Source organism: Canis aureus, chromosome 4 (assembly GCF_053574225.1).
Source record: "Canis aureus isolate CA01 chromosome 4, VMU_Caureus_v.1.0, whole genome shotgun sequence".
NCBI classification, from domain to species: domain Eukaryota; kingdom Metazoa; phylum Chordata; class Mammalia; order Carnivora; family Canidae; genus Canis; species Canis aureus.
The window spans coordinates 82,750,395-82,771,218 of NC_135614.1; positions in this window are offsets into that span (position 1 = coordinate 82,750,395).

A 20,824-nucleotide genomic window follows, 5' to 3' on the forward strand; every position below is an offset into this window, starting at 1 on the left:
GACCCACGTCGGGCTCCCGGTGCATGGAGCCTGTCTCTCTCTCTCTCTCTCCGTGACTATCATAAATAAATAAAAATTTAAAAAAAAGTAGAAACACCAAAGGGTTGGATTTCTTTTTCTTTCTTTCTTTCTTTCTTTCTTTCTTTCTTTCTTTCTTTCTTTCTTTCTTTCTTTCTTTCTTTCTTCTTTTTTCTTTCTTTCTTTCTTCTTTCTTTCTTTCTTTCTTTCTTTCTTTCTTTCTTTCTATCTTTCTTTCTTTCTTTCTTTCTTTCTTTCTTTCTTTCTTTCTTTTCTTCTTTTTCTTTTTCCATGTGAATACATAATAAAAAGTTTACCATATGCAAGCCAAGAATTGAGATCTCACTAGAACCTAACATGCTGATACCTTTTCTTGGACTTTGAGCCTTCAGAACTGCAAGGAAATAATGTGTGTTGTTTAAGCCATCCAGTCTATGGTATTGTGTTATGGTAGCCTGAGTTAAGACATAACCATTCTTTAAAGAATATGGGGAGAAGGGGAGGAAGATGGGGGGATGGGAGGATGAGGTGACAGGCAGTAAGGAGGGCATTTGATGGGATGAGCACTGGGTGTTATACTACATGTTGGCAAATTAAATTAAAGAAATGGTTAAAAATTTAAAAAATATTAAAGAAAAAATAAACAATGGGGGAGAAGGAGAAACATTTTTTTTGAAAAACAATTATTATGTTGTATAATAATGCATAATTTTTCTCTTATTACATAATGTCACTATTTTATTTTTAATTAAACTTCCTAAAACCTTGCTTTAATGTCTTTCTTTCTCTCTTTGTTCCTTCCTTCCTTCCCTCCTTCCTTCCTGGCCTACTTCCTTAAAGATTTTCTCCATTTTATCTGGAAATAATTCTTCTTTTCTCAAAGACTAGAGCATATGGTTGCTTATTTTAAGAACTTACTATTTCTTATCTATCCATGTGATCATTCTACTTTTATTGCTCACAAAATTTTTGACAATATCAGACAGGAAAGCAGAGATAGCTGATTCAAGGTCACTTTATTGTTTTCATCAGAATCTATACTACTTGGATCTCAAAATTGGACAGTATTTTCCTGGGTCCATTCTGAAAACAGCAATTGTAAATTGCCCCTCCAAATTATGTACATTTCATATTTATTTTTTTAAGAAATTCATTGTGGAAGAGAATTCTTATATATATATATGGATGGGTTTATTATCTGATTCATTTAACAAAAATAATTTAATACTTACAGTTCTCTGCATCTCACTAACTGAAATTTTATTATTATTTCCTTATATAGAAATGTGAAGTTTATCTATAAGTAAGGATAAGTCTGGCTTTCTTTCCCACTGCTGTCCCTCCCTACCTGTCTGCTGGAGCTCCCGCACCACACTGATGCTCCACATCCTGACGACCTTTCCATTTTCATGCCTGTCACTAATTTTGGGACTAGACATCTTAGACCCCAATGTCTGTGCTCTATAGTAATTCACCTTTCTTTCTTTTAGTTCTATGTAATTAAGTAACACTATTCTTGGATTCTCTGCTTGTTCTGTCCTCATGCTTTCTATAGCTAAAAAATAAGATTCACTAAGAAATATAAGATATTTCACATGAAAACAGACACTGTATTTTAATACAATTCACCAGAATGTTAGTGTTACTTTTATTTTTAATTATTTTATTAAACTATTGTATCCTGTGCTTAAAGGTTATTGAATAAAATTACAATGTAGAATATGAAAAATTCACTAGATGAACATACCAGCAAACTAGAGACTGCAGAAGAGAAGATAAGTAAACTTGCACAGATTAATAGACGTTGTCAAAACTAAAGCATAATCAGAAAAATAAAATGTTTGAAAGCAATTAACAATGCCTCATTTTGGAAAATATCAAGCATTTTAAGTGTAATTAGAATCCCAGAAATGAAATTATGCAGAAAAATATTTGAAAACATATTCGCTAGAAACTTTACACATTTTTTGGATAAACCTATTTCTTCAAAAGTTTAACTAATGTCAGCGAAAAATCCCCCCCCCAAAAAAATAAACTAAAATAAGATGTGTACGTATGTAATAGTTAACATGTTGGAAGCCAACACTGAAAAAAAGAAAGAAGAAAGAAAAGAAAAAAAGAAGAAAAGAAGAAAAGAAAGAAAGAAAGAAAGAAAGAAAGAAAGAAAGAAAGAAAGAAAGAAAGAAAGAAAGAAAAGAAAGAAAGAAAGAAGAAAGAAAAGGCAACTAATGTACAAACTCTCTTAAGTATATGGAACAACATATAATGGGTCAGAAAACTATGGGATAACATATCAGAAAACAGGGCAGCAATGTTTCAGTAAAACTAAGAAAAAAAAGCTGAACAATAGTAGAACTAGAAGATATGCCAACCAGTCAATACATCATTAGTGTAGCAGCTGTCCTTTCTTTTCAAAAGTCCATGGTAAAAGAGAAAAAAAAAGCATACAAAAATTATATTAAAGAATTTTTTATGGAAGAAGGTTTCAACTTAACCCAGTGGGATACATATGCACACATGCAAATACACATATGCATATGCTCACAAACTACGTACAAATTGAATATACATTCTGACTTCTGAGTATATTGCCTCAAACAGAACCAGATATGTTACAATACGTTGTGACTGTGATATTCTCAATGCAGAAAAGAACCCTAAAAGCTTCCTGTGGAACAGCTGTATATTTTTAATAATATATCGTAATATTAATTTACATTTAAAATATTTGAATATAAACATTTAAATGACTGCCTTAAATGATAATTTCTTTTTTTTAAGGATTTTATTTATTTATTTATGACAGACACAGAAAGAGAGGCAGAGACACAGGCAGAAGGAGAAGCAGGTCCAAGATCCCAAGATCACGCCCTGAGCCAAAGGCAGATGCTCAACCGCTGAGCCACCCAAGTGCCCCTGAACAATAATTTCTAAATAACCTGAAAATATTAGCTTTCCAACTTTCACAAATCCTCAAACAAAATGCATTTTTGATTATGCTCCTGTTAGCCAGCTGCACTAAAGTATATTGATAAAAAGCTGTGCTTTGTTTTTATTTTTTACAAAGTTTTAACTTTTAATTCCAGTAAACATGCAGTGCTATAATAGTTTCAGGCGTACAATATAGTGGTCCAGCAATTCTGTACTCAGTGTTTATCAGGATAAGTGTACTATTTAATCCCCATCATTCTTTTCACCCCTCCTTCCACCCACCTCCCCTCTGGTAACCATCAGTCTGCTATCAACAGTTAAGAGTCTATTTCATGGTTTCTTTCTCTCTGTCTGTCTCTTGCTCATTTGTTTTGTTTCTTAAATTCCACATATGAGTGAAATCATGTGGTATTTTCTTTGTATTTCTCTCATTTACCACTTTTTATTTTATCCGTGGACACTTGGGCCTCTTCCATAATTTGGCGATTGTAGGTAATGCTGCAATAAACATAGGGGCGCGTGCAGCCCTTTGAATTACCGTTTTTGTATTCTTTGGGTAAATACCCAGTAGTGCAATTACTGGATCATAAGGTAGCTTTATTTTTAACATTTTGAGGAACCTCCATACTATTTTCCAGAGTGACTATACCAGTTTGCATTTCCACCAGCAGTGCTGGAGGGTTCAATTTTCTCCACATCCTCACCAACACGTGTTTCTTGTGTCGTTGGTTACAGCCGTGCTGACAGGTATGACGTGATATCTCACTGTAGTTTTTTGCATTTTCCTGATGATGAGTGATGACGATGAGTATCTTTTCATGGTCTCTTGGCCATCTGTATGTCTTCTTTGGGAAAATGTCTGTTCATATCTTCTTCCCAGTTAATTGGATTATTTGTATTATTTGTTTTTTGGATGTTGAGTTGTATCAGATTTTCAAAAAATATTTTGGAATACTAAGCCTACAAAGCAGTTTTTTTTTACATTGTGAGTGGGATTTTTGTTCATTTTGGTCAGACCAATGTTCTCAAGGTTTATTTTATTTTTTTAAGGAAATCTCGGAAAATCGGCAGGTGTCCTGTAAGTCTCAGGAAACATCCTATACCCACTGACTGCTTTCTGAAGACATTCTTACAAAAGTGAAAAAGCAGGTAAACTTTAAACAAAGGCTAATACGATTTACACCAGCTACGTTATGAATCAAGTGCAAAATTTACAAAAAAAAAGTACTTTTATTATAAAAAAGTGGTTCTTTATGCCTATTATATTTCTTTAGACAGTTTTCCTTATTGCTATTGTTTTGAGTTAAAAGGAAAGCATGTCATGAAAATAAGGGTTTTATGGTTTCCATGCCTGTTTATCACACAAGCACCAGATCATTCCAGTCTTGCTCCTGTCTATAGAGACTCCTAGAATGATTTTTTTTCTCATCAGTTCACATCAAGAATACATCTCCATTCAGTGCCTTCACATAGCATTCAAGTTCATACTTTTAGTATGGCTGGGGTGTACTTCATGATCTCCTACATGCTTTTCATTCTTTCTTGCTTCCAGGCTCTCATGTATGTTCTTTCTCCTGTCTGGGCGTTTTGCTGTTTTCTATTCCTTTTTTTTTTTTAATTTTTTTAAATTTATTTATGATAGTCACAGAGAGAGAGAGAGAGAGAGAGAGAGAGAGAGGCAGAGACATAAGCAAGGGCTCCATGCACCGGGAGCCTGATGTGGGATTTGATCCCAGGTCTCCAGGATCACACCCTGGGCCAAAGGCAGGCGCCAAACCGCTGCGCCACTCAGGGATCCCCTGTTTTCTATTCCTAATCTGATAACTCTGTAGCTCCTCATATAAGTGAGATGAAACTAAAATTTGCCTTAGATCACAGATGAGCATGAATGCCGGGTCAGGCTCAGCGAAATTACGTTCTCTGTGTTTTTGCCATAATTAACTAACTAGGTGAACAAAATGATGAACACAAAAAGGATACAAAGGAAAATACTATCACCCTATATTCTCTTACTAAGCTAAGACTTCCAGACATTTGGTAAGTATGAGAGTGAAAGTATACACAGAGAAAAGTTCCTTGTGGTTTTTTTAAGCCCACATGACTTTTGTATGATCCGTTAAATCATTCATTTACTTCCACAAAGAGAACTTCATTGAATCCTTAGACAATTCTAACTCAGTATTCCTTATAATGAAATGTTTAACTGCATACTTTACTTACCCTACTCTAACTAACTGAGCAGAGGTAAAAGGGCCTACATTTTTATCTAGCAGAGTAGCTTAGCATTTGGAGGCACTCAACAAACATTTATTTATGTACCTTGATTATGTCTCATGTGCCTACTATGTATCAAGTTGTTGATGGAAAATGAATAGAGAGTAAGAGAGGCAACATCTTGGTAAAATCCCATCTTCCATGAATAAAAAGACATGAACCGTCTTCCAGGAAATAACAACTGGTGAGCAAAATTTTTTTAATGGACTTCTTATCTTCAAAAATAGAAGGTAGAAGACAAAGGGAGAACATCTATAGACTACTGAGAAGCTCAGACTGCAATTCAACTACTGTGTCCTTGATAAAAATATCAAACATCTAAAAAAAATATCAAACATCTCCGTCAAAAGAAAGGGATTTGTGAACAACAACAAAAAATCAAAAGAACATGCCTTTGTTCTTAGTTATCTATTACAAGGAAGTCATCAACCAGTACTCTTAATGAAAATATATTTTAATTAAGAACACGGATTTCAACAGGGATGTTAAATGGAGGAGAGGAAACAGTGTGGTGACCCATGAGTCTCAACTGCCTTTAGTTTAGTATAAATGGTTGAATATGCAGTATAAATGGAAAGGAAAAACTAAGAAGTACCCTGAAACAAAAATAAAGGAAAGGAAAGGAGAGGAGAGGAGAGGAGAGGAGAGGAGAGGAGAGGAGAGGAGAGGAGAGGAGAGGAGAGGAGAAGAGAAGAGAAGAGAAAGGAGAAAGAAGAGAAGAGAAGAGAAGAGAAGAGAAGAGAAGAGAAGAGAAGAGAAGAGAAGAGAAGAGAAGAAGAGAAGAGAAGAGAGAAAAGAAAAAAGAAAAGAAAAGAAAAGAAAAGAGAAAAAAAGAAAAGGAAAGAAAGAAAAGAAAAAAAGAAAAGAAAAAGAAAAGAAAGAAAAAAGAAAAAAAAGAAAAGAAAAGAAAAGAAAAAAGAAAAGAAAAGAAAAAAAAGAAAGAAAAGAAAAGAAAAGAAAAGAAAAGAAAAGAAAAGAAAAGAAAAGAAAAGAAAAAACTATCCCTGCCCAAAATAAGCATCTGGGGGAAGGGCTCTAGGAGGTGAACAAGATTATTAAAATATATTTCCCTGGAGGGGAAAATTGTCTCATTTCACAGCATTGCCCCCAATAAGTTTTGCTCCTCATTAGTCACGCATGTTTTTCATTGCTTAGTATGTGAGCACAGTATTCTTGACAGAGACAATAAAACTAAATAGTAGGCACAACTTCTGCTGCTGAAAGGTTGTCAGATGATGGTGGGAAAAACACATTTTTAAATAGAAAATAGAAAAATGCTCAGGAAGCTGTGAACTTTAGAAGTGACTTTATGCATGCAAAAGGGAGACCAGGAAGACAGATGTTTTCTGGAAAGGGATCGGTATAAAGGGGGAAGGGTAGGAAGTTGTTAATAGGATGAAGTTTATTGTTTTAGGTTAAGGCTTAGCTCTCTGCTATTTCCTGGAAGCATGGCCATCAGAGAAGCACTACCAGCTGCCACCGCAGACTCCTGAAGCAACTGTTGAATAGCAAATAGCTAGACTGTCCCTGAAAAAGTGCCAATTCGCGTCTCTCTCCCTAACCGCCCCTCACGCGCATGTACACACACAGACACACACATACTCTCTCTCACACACACACAGAGAACAGATTTACTGCACATTTTTTTTAATTGAAAAGATGCAAATGTGTCTTTTTCTTACAATATCAAAGTTGAATCTAAATCTGCAGGAGAAAAAAAATTCCTCTTTTTAACAGATAAACTGAAACCCATCTCTGTGTAGAGAGAAAGGATTTAGGTCTCAATGCCCTGCTGCAAACACAGTCATTAGAATACAAGGATAATTAAGCAGTTTTCAAATCCAATGGGAAAGAGTGGGATCAAATGTACCCCCAGCTGGCATGGGGAGCTGGGAACTGGCATCTGTGGTTTATAATTCCAACCCTTATGTTGTAAGGGAAAATTCTCATACTCTATTAGGGTCTATTTTCAATTGATCATTGTCTCTTTCAGTTGTTTCATTTAAAAGCCTTGTAATTAACCTTTACCTAGAGGTTTCATTTGCAGAAAGGGATGGCATATTTTTGGCTCTGTTGTTTGAGGAGCAGGATGGGATCAATATAATCAATAAGATTAAAATAGAATGTATTCAAATTGTTCAATGCAATTGGACACATTTGACATATCTTAGCATATTAAAGATGAGATTGAGGAAATAAGTTAATTTCAATTTATAATGACGATGAAAGAGCAAACTAAATGAAAAACAAGTTACCCAAGGGAAAAAAAATCTTGCAGAGCTTTCTTTTGCCTCACTAAATTGAGTTGACAACTGTGCTGGGATTTCTAGTCCACTTGTTATCACTACCATCACTATCACTGGGTCACCTTGTCATACATCACATTAGTTACACACACTTCTGTAGAGACTGCAATAATCAGTATACATGCAGACAGGTTTCACTGTCGTCTCTCCAAAATATTATTGACCAAATGGAAGCAATTCAATATATTAGCTAAGATTAGAAACTTCAAAGTTCAATCAGCAGCTGAAAAACAAAAACAAAACAGAAAACCACCTCACATACAGTTGATGCTTCCAAAGAAATTGAGATTTAAAAAATAGCAACATTTCTGTAAGGGCAGTCACTCACCTTTTGTTCTTATTCATCCCTTTCTCTGTCACTTTGGGAAAAGGTGGCATTAGAAACAGCAAATCAGCCAACAAATAAATTTCATGAGCCAGTGTTACAGCAATTTATTAATTTTTCAAATATTCTTCTCTTGTTTGCAATTTGTGTGATAGCATTAGGGATGATACAGTGGGAAGAGTGAAATGGAGGGGAAAACTTCTGGGTATAATTTGCAGACAACTAGCTCCAAATGAAGAAGAAATTTCCATACTATTCATTTTAAGTCTTAAAATATATATAATTATATTATAATATATATATATAATTTCTCTTCACTTACAAAACAATGCCACAAATGCAAAATAAAAAAAGAAAAGAAAGAATAAAGTAAAAGAAAGAATTATATTTTCCCTGCTATTAGAATGAGCTGGTTTTGCGTTATTAATAGACCCAAACAGCTTTTACTAGTATCACTCCCATGTCACAATGTGTTGACACATTATGTATTTTCTAACACATTTGGAACGCTAGGTTTCCCTAGTGAATCTCAGTATCTCAGAGGATGAAAACAAAATCTGAACACTGTCAGAAACATCCAAATCTGCTCTAATTTAAAGACTCAATGGACTGCCCAATTGCCTTGAGATGTTCATTATGTGAGAAGATATAAACCTTTTTCAAGTTTCTACTTATTTAATTATTTAACTTTCATTTTTGGCACTTTATTTCCTGCCATTGTACTTGCCATTATTCTTGTTCACTAGGTAACATAGCCAAAATAAATAACCAGAAACACGAAACTTTAAAACATAGTGAAATTATTAAAGAAATATATTAATCGCTGCTGTTAACTTTTGTGAACTTGCCTCCATCATTTTTTATCTCTGTGCATGCCTACAGAGGGAAAATTAATACATGCGTATGTCATTAAATATTCTTCCAACACTTGATTCTCAATATCTACATTCTAGCCAGTATTTGGATTTAATAATTCACTACAGCTATATATTTAACTTGCTTCTACCTTTTTTCAATCAGGGTTGCCAAATACATTCACAAATAAAACTTACTGTCTCCACTTATTATTTCCTCAGTAGACATTCCTACAAATGAAATTACATGGTCTAAATTATTGAATTTTCTATCATGCGTACTCCAATTTTACTGTAGAGAAAGACAATCTGCCAAAGTGTGGAAAAGGCACAAAACTGCATGAGTTGGGGACTTACCACCCAGTTACATTGTTTAGCAGTTACGTTGAAAATTTACTTAAACCATCTGAGCTTTGGTTTTCTCATGAAGTCCAAGGAAAACATAAACTCTACTCTAGAGATTATTTGGCATAAATATAAGTGATTATCATAATGTTTGGCAAAATGTAGTGCTTATCACTCATAAATACTGTTATTGAAACCTACAAGTACTGCATTATGGTTGAGAACTTGGCCTCTAGGGCAAACAGCTTGAAAATAAATAACTAGCTCTTCCATCTCACTGATTATGAAAACTTACGTTTTGAATCTCTCCTTGCCTATACTTATTAATAATAATAGCCCCTACTTCATAAGGGTGCTGTGAGGGTTACTTGGTGGTACAATATAACTGAAGTCCTAGAAAAATGTTCTGCACATGAGGTATGCTCAATAAATATGTGCTACTACATTATTTTTAATATTGCCATGCTCCCTTATCACCCACCGAAGGCTATATCTTTTTTTTAAGATTTTATTTATATATTTGAGAGAGATATATTCATTTATATATTTTATATTTGAGAGAAAGAACATGGGCAGGAGGAGGAGCAGAGGGAGAGGGAGAAGCAGGCTCCCCACTGAGCAGCGAACCCAACATGGAGCTCCATGTCAGGACCCTGGAATCACTACCAGAGCCAAAGGCAGCTTAACCAATTGAGTCACCAAGGCACCCCGAAAGGCTGTATCTTATTTAAAATATAAATAAATAACTTTTTTTTTTTGCAAGTGCCCTAGTTATGGAAGAGTGGTTTCTTTTTATTTGTCTCATTTTGGTTACTGTTGTATTGAATATTGTTTCGTATTCTTGGAGTTAACTAATTCTACACATTTTTTTCTATGCGATGGTAATTAAAATGTTTATGTATATAGATTTTATTTTTAAAATTTTTTTTAATTTATTTATGATAGTCACAGAGAGAGAGAGAGAGAGGCAGAGACACAGGCAGAGGGAGAAGCAGGCTCCATGCACCGGGAGCCCGACGTGGGACTCGATCCCGGGTCTCCAGGATCGCGCCCCCCAAAGGCAGGCGCCAAACCGCTGCGCCACCCAGGGATCCCTGTATATAGATTTTAACCCATCACGTTTCATATTTTCTTGCAATTTTTTCCTACTTTTAAATGTTAACTTTGTTGATGTTTTGCTGTTGTCGAATTTCCTTTGTAGATTGTCAAATCCAAGAAGTATCTGTTGGTTTTGCTTTTCTTGTTTTCAGGTAAATGGGAATTTTTTTTGATTTTCAGTTTAGAAAGAGTTTATTTTCAATAGAGGTCAGAAAATTTTTTTTTGTAATTTCATTGACAATATTTGACTAGTATCCTTTATGCACTTTATGTATTTATTAATTTGATACTGTGTGCTTTGGACTGAATGTTTTCCCCAAAATTCATGTTGAATCCCTCCCATTTGGAGGTATGGTCTTTGAGAAGTAATTTGTTCATGAGAATGGAATCCTCCAGATGGGATTAGCAATCCTATAAGAAAACACTGTAGAAGAATTTACCTCTCTCCACCATGTGAGAATACAGCAAGAAGGTATTCATCTGCAAACCAGGAAGAAGGCCACTTACTAGAAACCAAATTCATTGGCCCCTTGGTCTTGTACTTCCCAGACTTTCAGGATTCTGAGAAATAAAAGTTGTTTAAGCCATACAGTCTATGGTGTTTGTTACAGCAACTTGAGCTAAGACACTGGGGAAAGCATAATATAAAATTTATATCACAAAGAGTCAACTTGCATGGAACCACAAAGGACCCAGAATAGCCAAAGCAGCCTTGAAAAAGCAAAGTGAAGCTGGAGGTATCACAATTCCAGACTCCAAGTTCTATTATAAAGCTGTAGTCATCAAGACAGTATGGAACTGGCACAAAAACAAATACATAGATTAATAGAACAGAATAAAGAACCCAGAAATGGACCCACAGATGTATGGTCAATTAATCTGGTTCAAAGCAGGAAAGAATATCCACTGGGAAAACTGGAAAGCAACATGCAGAAGAATAAAACTGACCACTTCTTACACCATACATAAAAGTAAAATCAAAATGGATGAGGGATGCCTGGGTGGCTCAGCAGTTGAGCATCTGCCTTCAGCTCAGGGCGTGGTCATGGAGACCCGGGATCAAGTCCACTTCAGACTCCTTTCATGGAGCGTGCTTCTCCCTCTGCCTATGTCTCTGCCTCTCTCCCTCTCTCTGTATCTCTCATGAATAAATAAATACTTTTTAAAAAATGGATGAACACTTAAATTTAAGACTTGAGAATAAAAATCCTAGAGGATTTCACAGGTAGCGACTTTTTTAAAAAAAGATTTTAAGGATCTTTTTTTTTAAGATCCAGCAATTGCCCTGCTAGATATTTACCCAAACAATGCAAGAACACTAATTCAAAGGGATATATGCAGCCTGATGTATAGCAGCATTAGCTACAATAGCCAAATTACAGAAAGAGCCCAATTGTCCATCAACCAATAAATGGATACAGAAGAAATGGGATATTCATGAATAATGAATATTACTCAGGCATAAAAAAGAATGAAATCTTGCCATTTTCAGAGACATGGATAGAGCTAGAAAGTATAATACGAACTGAAATAAGTCAGTCTTAGAAAGACAGAACCATATGATTTCACTCATATGCAGAATTTAAGAAATAAAACAAATGAACAATGAAGGAAAAGAAGAGAGAGGGGCAAACTAAGAAATAGAGACGTAAGTATAGAGAACAATCTGAAAGTTACCAGAAGAGAAGTGGGTGGGGGGATGGATGAACTAGGTGATGGTGCACTTGTGATGAACACCAGGTGTTATATGGAAGTGTTGAATCACTATATTCTGCACCTAAAGCTCATATTACACTGTATGTTAACTAATTGTAATTCAACTAAAAACTTAAAAAAAAAAAAAACCATACAGTCAATATAACAAAAGCCACTTCTAAATAGTTATCTTCTCCTCACGTATTTGTGATGATTTTTAAATTATATTGACCTATCTATTCCATTCCATTGATTCCTCGCAATTAAACAATTCCACATTATTTTGATTTCGTAGCTTCTATATTTTTAAATGAGAGGGCAAGTCTCATAATTTATTCTTCTGCTCTACAGCATAAGCTATCATACTCTTATTATAAGAATATAGAAATATATATGGATATATGTATAAAAATATAGTAACTATTTCCATTGTAATCCCAATATCTGTTTTTTATCTGTTTTTTGTCTTTCTAGATAATGGCCCATTTGTATTAATTTTATTAATTTTGGAGAACAGTACATTTAAACTTTCGTATTGGTAAAATGGAAATATTTATCAAACCTTCACAAATCTTTGAAAAAAAAATACAGTATTGACTAAAATTACTGGATTACTGATTATCTTATTATTATTTGACTCTCAATTTGAAAAATGTGTTTACAACTTATTATAGACATTAGATACTCAAGGAGCAAAGCAGAGTAATTTGGACCTTTCAATCAAAAATATTGTGACCAGATCCTGGGTGGCTCAATCAGTTAAGTGTCTGCCTTCTGCTCAGGTCATGATCTCAGGGTCTTGGGATTGAGCCCTGCATTGGGGAGTCTGCTTCTTCCTCTCCCTTTGTCTGCTGCTCCCTCTGCTTGCTCTTTCTCTCTTTTTCTGCCAAATAAATAAATAAAATTTTTATTTAAAAAAAAAATGTTATTATGGGATCCCTGGGTGGCTTAGTGGTTTAGAGTTAGCCTTCCGCCCAGGGCATGATCCTGAAGACCCGGGATCGACCCATATTGGGCTCCCTGCATGGAGCCTGCTTCTCCCTCTGCCTATGTCTCTGCCTCTCTCGCTCTCTCTGTGTCTCTCAAGAATAAATAAATAAAATCTTTAAAAAATGTTATGAAAGACCCTATTATAATTTGTGTACAAAGAGTGAAAGGCCTACATACCTTCTAACCAACTAGGAAGATTGCTAATCCATTTAATTAGCCTCAGAAGAAATGATAAAAGTAGAAAGAAAATTTCAAATTTACTTAATCTTGAATAAAGAGGACGGCATCAGTTTTGAAAAAAAACATTGTGTCGAGCTCTCTTGATATCATTGAAGGCAAGTAATTTAGTGGTCTCAAAATCTCTAAATAATTATCACTTATCCACTTTACCTAGGAAGAAACATACATGAGAGCACTACATCAGATATAAATGATTTTAAGGTTATTCTTGGATCATCTCATCCACAATGTTTTAAAAAACATAATCAACACATAAGACTTTTGCTCCAATTAGTGCTAATTTCTCACTGAGAAAATATATAAAACAATTATCTGCATAATGTCTCTAGTTTAATATATGATAACATTTAATGAGAAGAGTGTACTCACTCAACACTCATGAAACACCAATATTCTTTTAATGTTAATGGATGCAACTTCAAACACACTAACATAGAGAATACATTCAATTTCCTTATTTATTTCAAAATACATATACTATATATATCCAGCAGTAACTTAATTAAAAACAGTGATCATAAAAAAAAAAAAAAAAAAAAAAAAAAAAAAAAACAGTGATCATGCCATTATCTATAAATAAAATAGGCTAAACTGAGGATGAGATAAATTTCCTTCCAGGAACAAAAGATACATGTCATCTTTTTGCAAAATGGAAATTTTAAATTTTAATTTCATCTTTTCATGGTTTAAAAAAACTTAAGCCTATTTAAGCCTGCATATAAACATTTATTCCAGCAAATCAATAATCACTTAACTGAAAAAATTGAATATGTCAGATAAACATACTCCAAAGCTTTCTTTTCATTTTCCTTTTCTTATCTGGATTATGAATCTGACATTTTAGAGACAATGTTTAATTTTCTGTGCAACCATTTGCCAAACAAAATAATCATTCTCCGTGAGTCTTAGTATGAGAGAACTTTATAACAATAGCCAAAATCATAGCTCACTGAATTTCTAGGATACTGTCTTTATAGCCAGTCGATGGATAATGATGTGATGTCTAAAATAAGGTTAACAGAGGAAAATACAGTTTCAAAAAAAAAAAAAAGCCATAATATGCAATGTTCTTAGATCTGAAGGTTAGTTCTCATGGATTTCTACAGTAGATTTATTTACACATACAGTGGGATAATTTGAATATATGATAAACTTCAACGGATAGTGGCAATATATGCACTTTTCAATCAAGATTATGCTCCAAAAAATAAATAAATAAAATAAAATAAAATAAAATAAAATAAAATAAAATAAAATAAAATAAAATAAAATAAAAAGATTACGCCCCAAGACTGCATACTGAAGACAACCCCACACATGTGCATTCACATTTATATCCAGGCACCCACATCATAATAGTTTCAATGAATAACCTAATATTTAGAAGACAATTTGCTGAGTTCCCCTATAACATAACCATTTCCATAATCCATAATCAGAACTTAAACATAAATCAGACTATGGGCCTGAAGTTTCAAGCCTCCTGACCCTCAGCAGTCAGACAATAGCAAGAAGAAAGTTTCCCTCTGTAATAAACCATTCCATTTAGAGCACAGTAGCAAAAAAGCCTCCTTACTTTAAAACAGGCATCAGGGACAGAACCTGTTTCTGAGAAGCAAATGGGATAGCTGCAGATTATCACTCTCTGAGGCTACAAATTATTTGTAGGGCTTGGAAGAGGTGGTGATTGAGGCAAGCCACATGACTGCCTAGCGACTGACTCTACAATATCCACAATCACCGAGTGACAGGGTCCCCAAGCTGCTTTTGCATTTCTAGGAACTGGAGTCAGTTGAAGTCATTGCCAGAACTTCTAGACAGAGAAAGTAAAACACAGGAAATAGAGATGCAAAAGGGAAAGTTAATTTACATCTTGAATGAGTCACAACCACAAAAACACATGAGCAAATACAACCTCACGTGGGGAAAAAAAAAAGAAAAAAAAAAAAAACTAGCGAAGACAGTTTATTCCAAATTAAGGTAACTAATGACATAAAATTACTTTTTACTAAGTACAATTTTAATTTCCAAAAAGAAATGGATGAATAATGTCAAAAAGCATAGTGTTGACAAAAATGATAAAACAGGACAAAATTAAAGATATATGTAAAAAAAAATAATAATAAAAAAAATAAAGATATATGTATACTCTGTGTATACAAATACAGAATGAATATAGAAGTCACAGAGATGATATTGTGTGTGTATATGTTTAAAAGAAAATGCAGGGGAGGCGCCTGGGTGGCTGAACCAGTTGAGTATCTGACTCTGAATTTCAGCTCAGGTCTTGATCTCAGGGTCCTGGGATGGAGCCTCGAGTCAAGCTCCACGCTCAGAGGGGCGTCTGCCTGTGATTCTCTCCCTCAGCTACCCACCCCCCCCCCGCCTGCTCTCTCTCTCTCAAATAAATACATCTTTAAAAAAGAAAGAAAAGAAAAACAAATAAATAAAGGCTGTAAGATAACTGTAACAAGAATTTAAAAGGAAATATCAGTATTTTAGCAGAAATAACTACAAAATTTTGGAATTAAAAAAGTATATGAGTTCTCAAATTGAAGAATACTTTAACTCACTCTAATATACTCATCTTCTTCTGTGAGCCCTGGACTGAGTCAAGGAAAAGCTTAAAATTATCATATAGAAATGCAAGCATAGGGGTGCCTGGGTGGCTCTGTCAGGTTAAGCATCTGCCTTCAGTTCAGGTCATGATCTCAGGGTCCTGGGAGGGAGCCCCGCACCATTGGGCTCCACTCAGCTGGGAGCCTGCTTCTCTCCCACCTCCATCACTACCTCTGTCTCTTTCTCAAATAAACAAATAAAATCTTAAGAAATATCAGAATAGTGAGACCCAGGCAGGTGTCCCAAACTTGAAATCTTCTGCAGCATAGAAGCAGATCAGATATCCTAAAATATTTTTTAAAAATCACAATCAATACTGTGTTGCAACCTATTTCGCTGTTTGCTTCATGCAGGGGATTCCATATTCCCACATTCAGAACAAAGGGGTTCTGGGTACATTAAATATGAGAATTAAATATGTCAAAGACCATTGCATCTGAATACAGTTATCATTAGATTGTGAAAGTGAGACTATTAGTGGCCCTGCCAGTTGAAATTTATCCTGTTCAAGGAAGAGGAAAATGTAGTTGGGGGAAAAAAAAAAAGTTCAATCTGAAATAAAAAAAAAAAAAATGCTCATGGTAATTTGTCAAGCCACATCCTTAGGTGTCTCAATTAACTCCTTTCTTACACTTCAACAATTTAGGCATATTTCAAGGATTTGATCACTATTTAGGACCCCTGGAAGAATATTTATAAGGAGAGCAGTAACAGACTCATGAGTAAGTAGAGGCCATGTGTCCTGAAGGAGTTAATATAGCTTCCAACGAAAATTAATTTTGCAGAAGACAGTAAGGCTTTAAGAGCTTCTGACTTCCTTTTCTACCCTGATGAAGGCCGAAAGTTCCCGTTGATGTACCACTTACCTCATATTGTAGCTAGTTTGGATTATTTTGCTCTGGGAAAAGAGAGAAATAAGAAAACACAACAACAACAACAACAATCACCAAGTGACTATCCTAAAGCACTTCGTCTCAAATATGTAATATGTATCTTAGGTCTCCCTCTTTTTTGCATGGATCTATCCCCTCCGAAGATATATGCTTTGAATACTGAAATTAAATGGAAGCAAGATTTTAAAGTACAAACAACTGTAAGATCATCTGTTTGACTTGTAATCAATCATATTCATGTGTGAAATGGTTGATTCAATGGGAAAAGAAAGGGGGATTTTTGAGAAACCCACAGCAATGTCCTGTCTGTTCCTTAAACTGCTGACAGGACCAAAACTATACCTGGGAACATCACTTAGTACAGCTGGCAAGTCAAGGGAGCAGGTATTTAAGTGGTAAATAGTAGAAGGTCACACACTAGTGATTGCACACACATATGCTGGAAACCAACAGGGTATCAGGGGGAAACATAAAGTTCACTGGAGGTGATGCCGCAAAGAATCTATGTACAGGCATGTCATTTAGCCTAGATTATCAGCACAAAATATTTTCTGATCCCTGCCCTTAATTGATCTGTCCTCAATTAGCCACTGGGTGGCTCAGTGAAATAAAATGTTAAAAAAAAAAAAAAGAAAAAAGAAAGTGGCATTTCCTGGTATGATAGTATTTATAGCACACAAAGGTCACCTTACTCTTCAGCCCTACATTTTTGACTTAATCTCTGCCTTAGAGAGGTAGTTTGCTTTTCTTTTTTTTTTTTTAATTATTTTTAAAGATTTTATTTGAGAGAGAGCAAGAGAGCATGACAAGGGGAGGGGCAGAGGAAGAGCAGGGAGCCCAGGGCCATGCGGGGCTCAATCCCCGGGCCCTGGGATCATAATTTGAGCCCAAGGCAGATGCTCATCCAACTGAGCCACCCAGGTGCCCTTGAGGGATATTTTTCATATATTGGTAGGTATTGCTACCTATTTGTTACTACCTATTTCATATATTTCACATATATATTTCATATATTTCATATCAATATTTCATATTGGTAGGTATTTACCTTATCCATAAGCTTTCAGCCTTTTTGGTCAACCTGTGGAAAGAAACATTGATTCCATCTCTGTTCCCCCCTGTCAACTGATCAAATCCACAGATGAAAAGAGAGAGGATAAGGAACAGAAAGAGGCAGAGAGAGGGCCGAGGGACCAGTAAAAACTTTACTGGGATGATTCCTGGTGCAGAGACAGATGCAAATTCTGAAGAAGAGGCACTCAACATTCTACGTGGTGCCCACAAGCGGTGTTTGGATAGACATGTCGAGAGCTTGCATTATTTGTTCCTTACCTAAAGACGCTCATATATACCCCAACATCATGTTTTATATTTTGCATATAAGATTCAGCATCTGCAGGGTATATTATTAATACTGCTTTGCACAGCCTTGCAACAGAGTGGAATTATGTCAAGCCAGAGGACAGCTTACCCGGAAGCGGGCCTATTATCATCTTGTGGGATCTATACTCTCCCTTCATACTCCATCGTTGAGAAAAATCCTACACCAGCTTATGTGAAATAAATGGAAGGATCATTAAACCATTAGCAGTAGCTCTGGAGAGAGGCCGGGCCCCTCTGAGCAGAACAAACAGGCCTCCATGAAAACACCGAATCTCCCAGTTAATTCGTTCTTCCGGGACGTGTGCTCCTCATTGCTACTGGATCATTCACTGGATCAGCAGAGGAAGATCTAGGACATGTCTCTACTGGGACTGTTGCTAGTGTCCCAGCTCTGTGTGGAAACCTGGGCTGTTCCACTGGCAATCAGGAGCATCCGGGCCCACATACTCCAAGTTTGCTTTTTGGGGGGTTAACTGCATAATTAACTTAAGTACTTTTGACTATCAGTCGAGTGGCAAATGATTAGAGAACACATTTGAACTCTTTTGACTCAGGAAGAAGCTGCTTGCTGGACCTTTCATATTTTCTCACCCTTATTGGGTTGGGATGACGTTTACATTTTTGTTGTTGTTCCACGTCTTTCCATATTTTTCTGCCCAAACTCGCTCATTTCTAAGCTAGCCATGAGTTTCCACAGAACATAGATCCGTGGTGCCATGTCAGGGACCATGGATGTATTAGGAGAAACCACTGGCCTTCATTACTCTGCTTTCCTACATATAACAGGCATGAGTTTTAGGAGCGCCTGGGTGGCTCAGTCGGTTAGGTGGCTGACTTCGGCTCAGGTCATGAGGTCAGGGTCCTCAGATTGAGCCCTGCACTGGGCTCCCCAGTCAGTGGGGAATCTTCTTCTCCCTCTTCTCCTTCCGTCCTCCCCTTGCTTGTGCTGTCTCTTTCTCTCTCTTTCAAATAAAAAAAAAAAAAAAATCCTAAAAAAAAAAAAATAGGCATGCATTTTAAAGAAAAGCTTAAAAGGCCTCCACTTTTGCAGTCTGCACAATGTTATTGTTAAGATGACAGAGACATCGATTCAAGTATCTGTGGTGGGAGGTGTTTCTGTGCGTGAGTCCTTAGAACGTTCCTGTCTCCTCTTCCGGTGGCAGCCCAGACCACACTGTGTTCCTGGATGCAGGTTCTACTCACGCAAAAGATTATTGGCTTCCATTATTCACCAACTAATATATTACAGTTACGCACGAAATATGGCTAAAGCAAAGGCTCCAGATACATAGTTGAATGTTTATTAGAAACAAACTTGCCCGGTTCTTCAACTTTGATTTAATCAATGACATTGGGTCATCCATTCATTCATTTAATTTAAAAACTGCATCTCTTACCCACGGCATTACGTGTGCCTCTAAATGGTAGGTAGCAGCTAGTGAACAAATTCTAGTCCCTTCTTCTAGGGACTTCTAATCTACTCGAGGTGGTTGTAAGGGTAGAGAATAAGGCAAGATCAAACAAATCAAGAGATTTTTAATAAGTGTGGCAATTTCGATGTTGCTAACTCAATTCACATCTCATAATCCACAGTCCACCTTATTCAAAATTGTCTTGGATGTGAGCAAACACCAAAATTCAACTGTGACAGCTGCCCTATTGAATAGCTTGGGAAGCCTAAAATGATTTCTCCCTTGATTTCCACATGTGATCAAATCACAAACTATAGTCAAGTCAAACTTCCATCTCTTTCTTCTTTCTTCTAGGTTTTTTTTTTTTTTCTCTTTGTGTTTGTTTGTTTGCTTTCTCCCTCTCTAGAACCTTCACGGTACTTGAAGTGCCCTGAATTGGGGTGTTGGTGCTCTTGCAGGCTCTGTGCCTCTGCATTTGCCCCAACTTTCCACTCTGGACTATTCTATAAAGAAGTAAAGAAGAGACACCAGCTATCCAGTCCTGCATTATTATGCGACCCAGACAGGGATTGTTTCTGAGGAAGAAAGTCACTAATGGTGCATTAGCTACTAGCTCCTCTGGAACCACTGATTCAGCCATGCAAGCCACTAGTTGTTTTTCATCCAAAGAGAATCAGACCACTTTATTTGGGTCTCACAGCATTATATAAATTATGGGAACTCAAGTTTGTGAAAATTAGAGCAGAACAATCACCTCAGTGCTGATGTCTTGAAAAGGTGGTTATATCAGAAGCCAGACCCCACATACACACTGGCTCGTTGCCTTCTAGGTTCCAGTCATAGAACGGGTGATAGTGAAATCGTTTTTTTCTATTCTACATCTGCAGAACCATACTGTGATATTCCTGATTTATTTTACATTTTAAATTTAGCTATTCTCAATAATTAAACATAAGTTCATTAAAACAGAGGCTCTGCGAGGGCAGGGATTTTTTTTTCTTTTTAATTAATTTGCTTCTACATCTTTAGCCACCAGAAAAATGTCAGGCCCATGATAGGCATTTACGTTGGGTGAAAAAATAAATCTAAGTATTTTTTATCCTCATTCCCCTTTCGTGAGAGGCAAACAACAGATTCTGAAGAAGATTCTTTTACACAGATTTCCACTTTCTTTCATTTCTTCCCATTTACCTCAAAATGAGAAAATTAAGAACACTTTGGGACGCATGGGATAAAATTACTACAACTATGGGTTTATAAAATCCACAATGCTTAAGGACTCTTAGAGCTGTCAGTAACAAAAATCCAACTCCAAAGATTTAATATGCAACTTAATTATTGTTCCACAAAGCTGACAAAAATCCAATGATATATTCTTCAGATATGACTGAATAGATGCTCCTATTATGTCCTCAGATCTCTCTCTCTCTCTCTGTCTCTC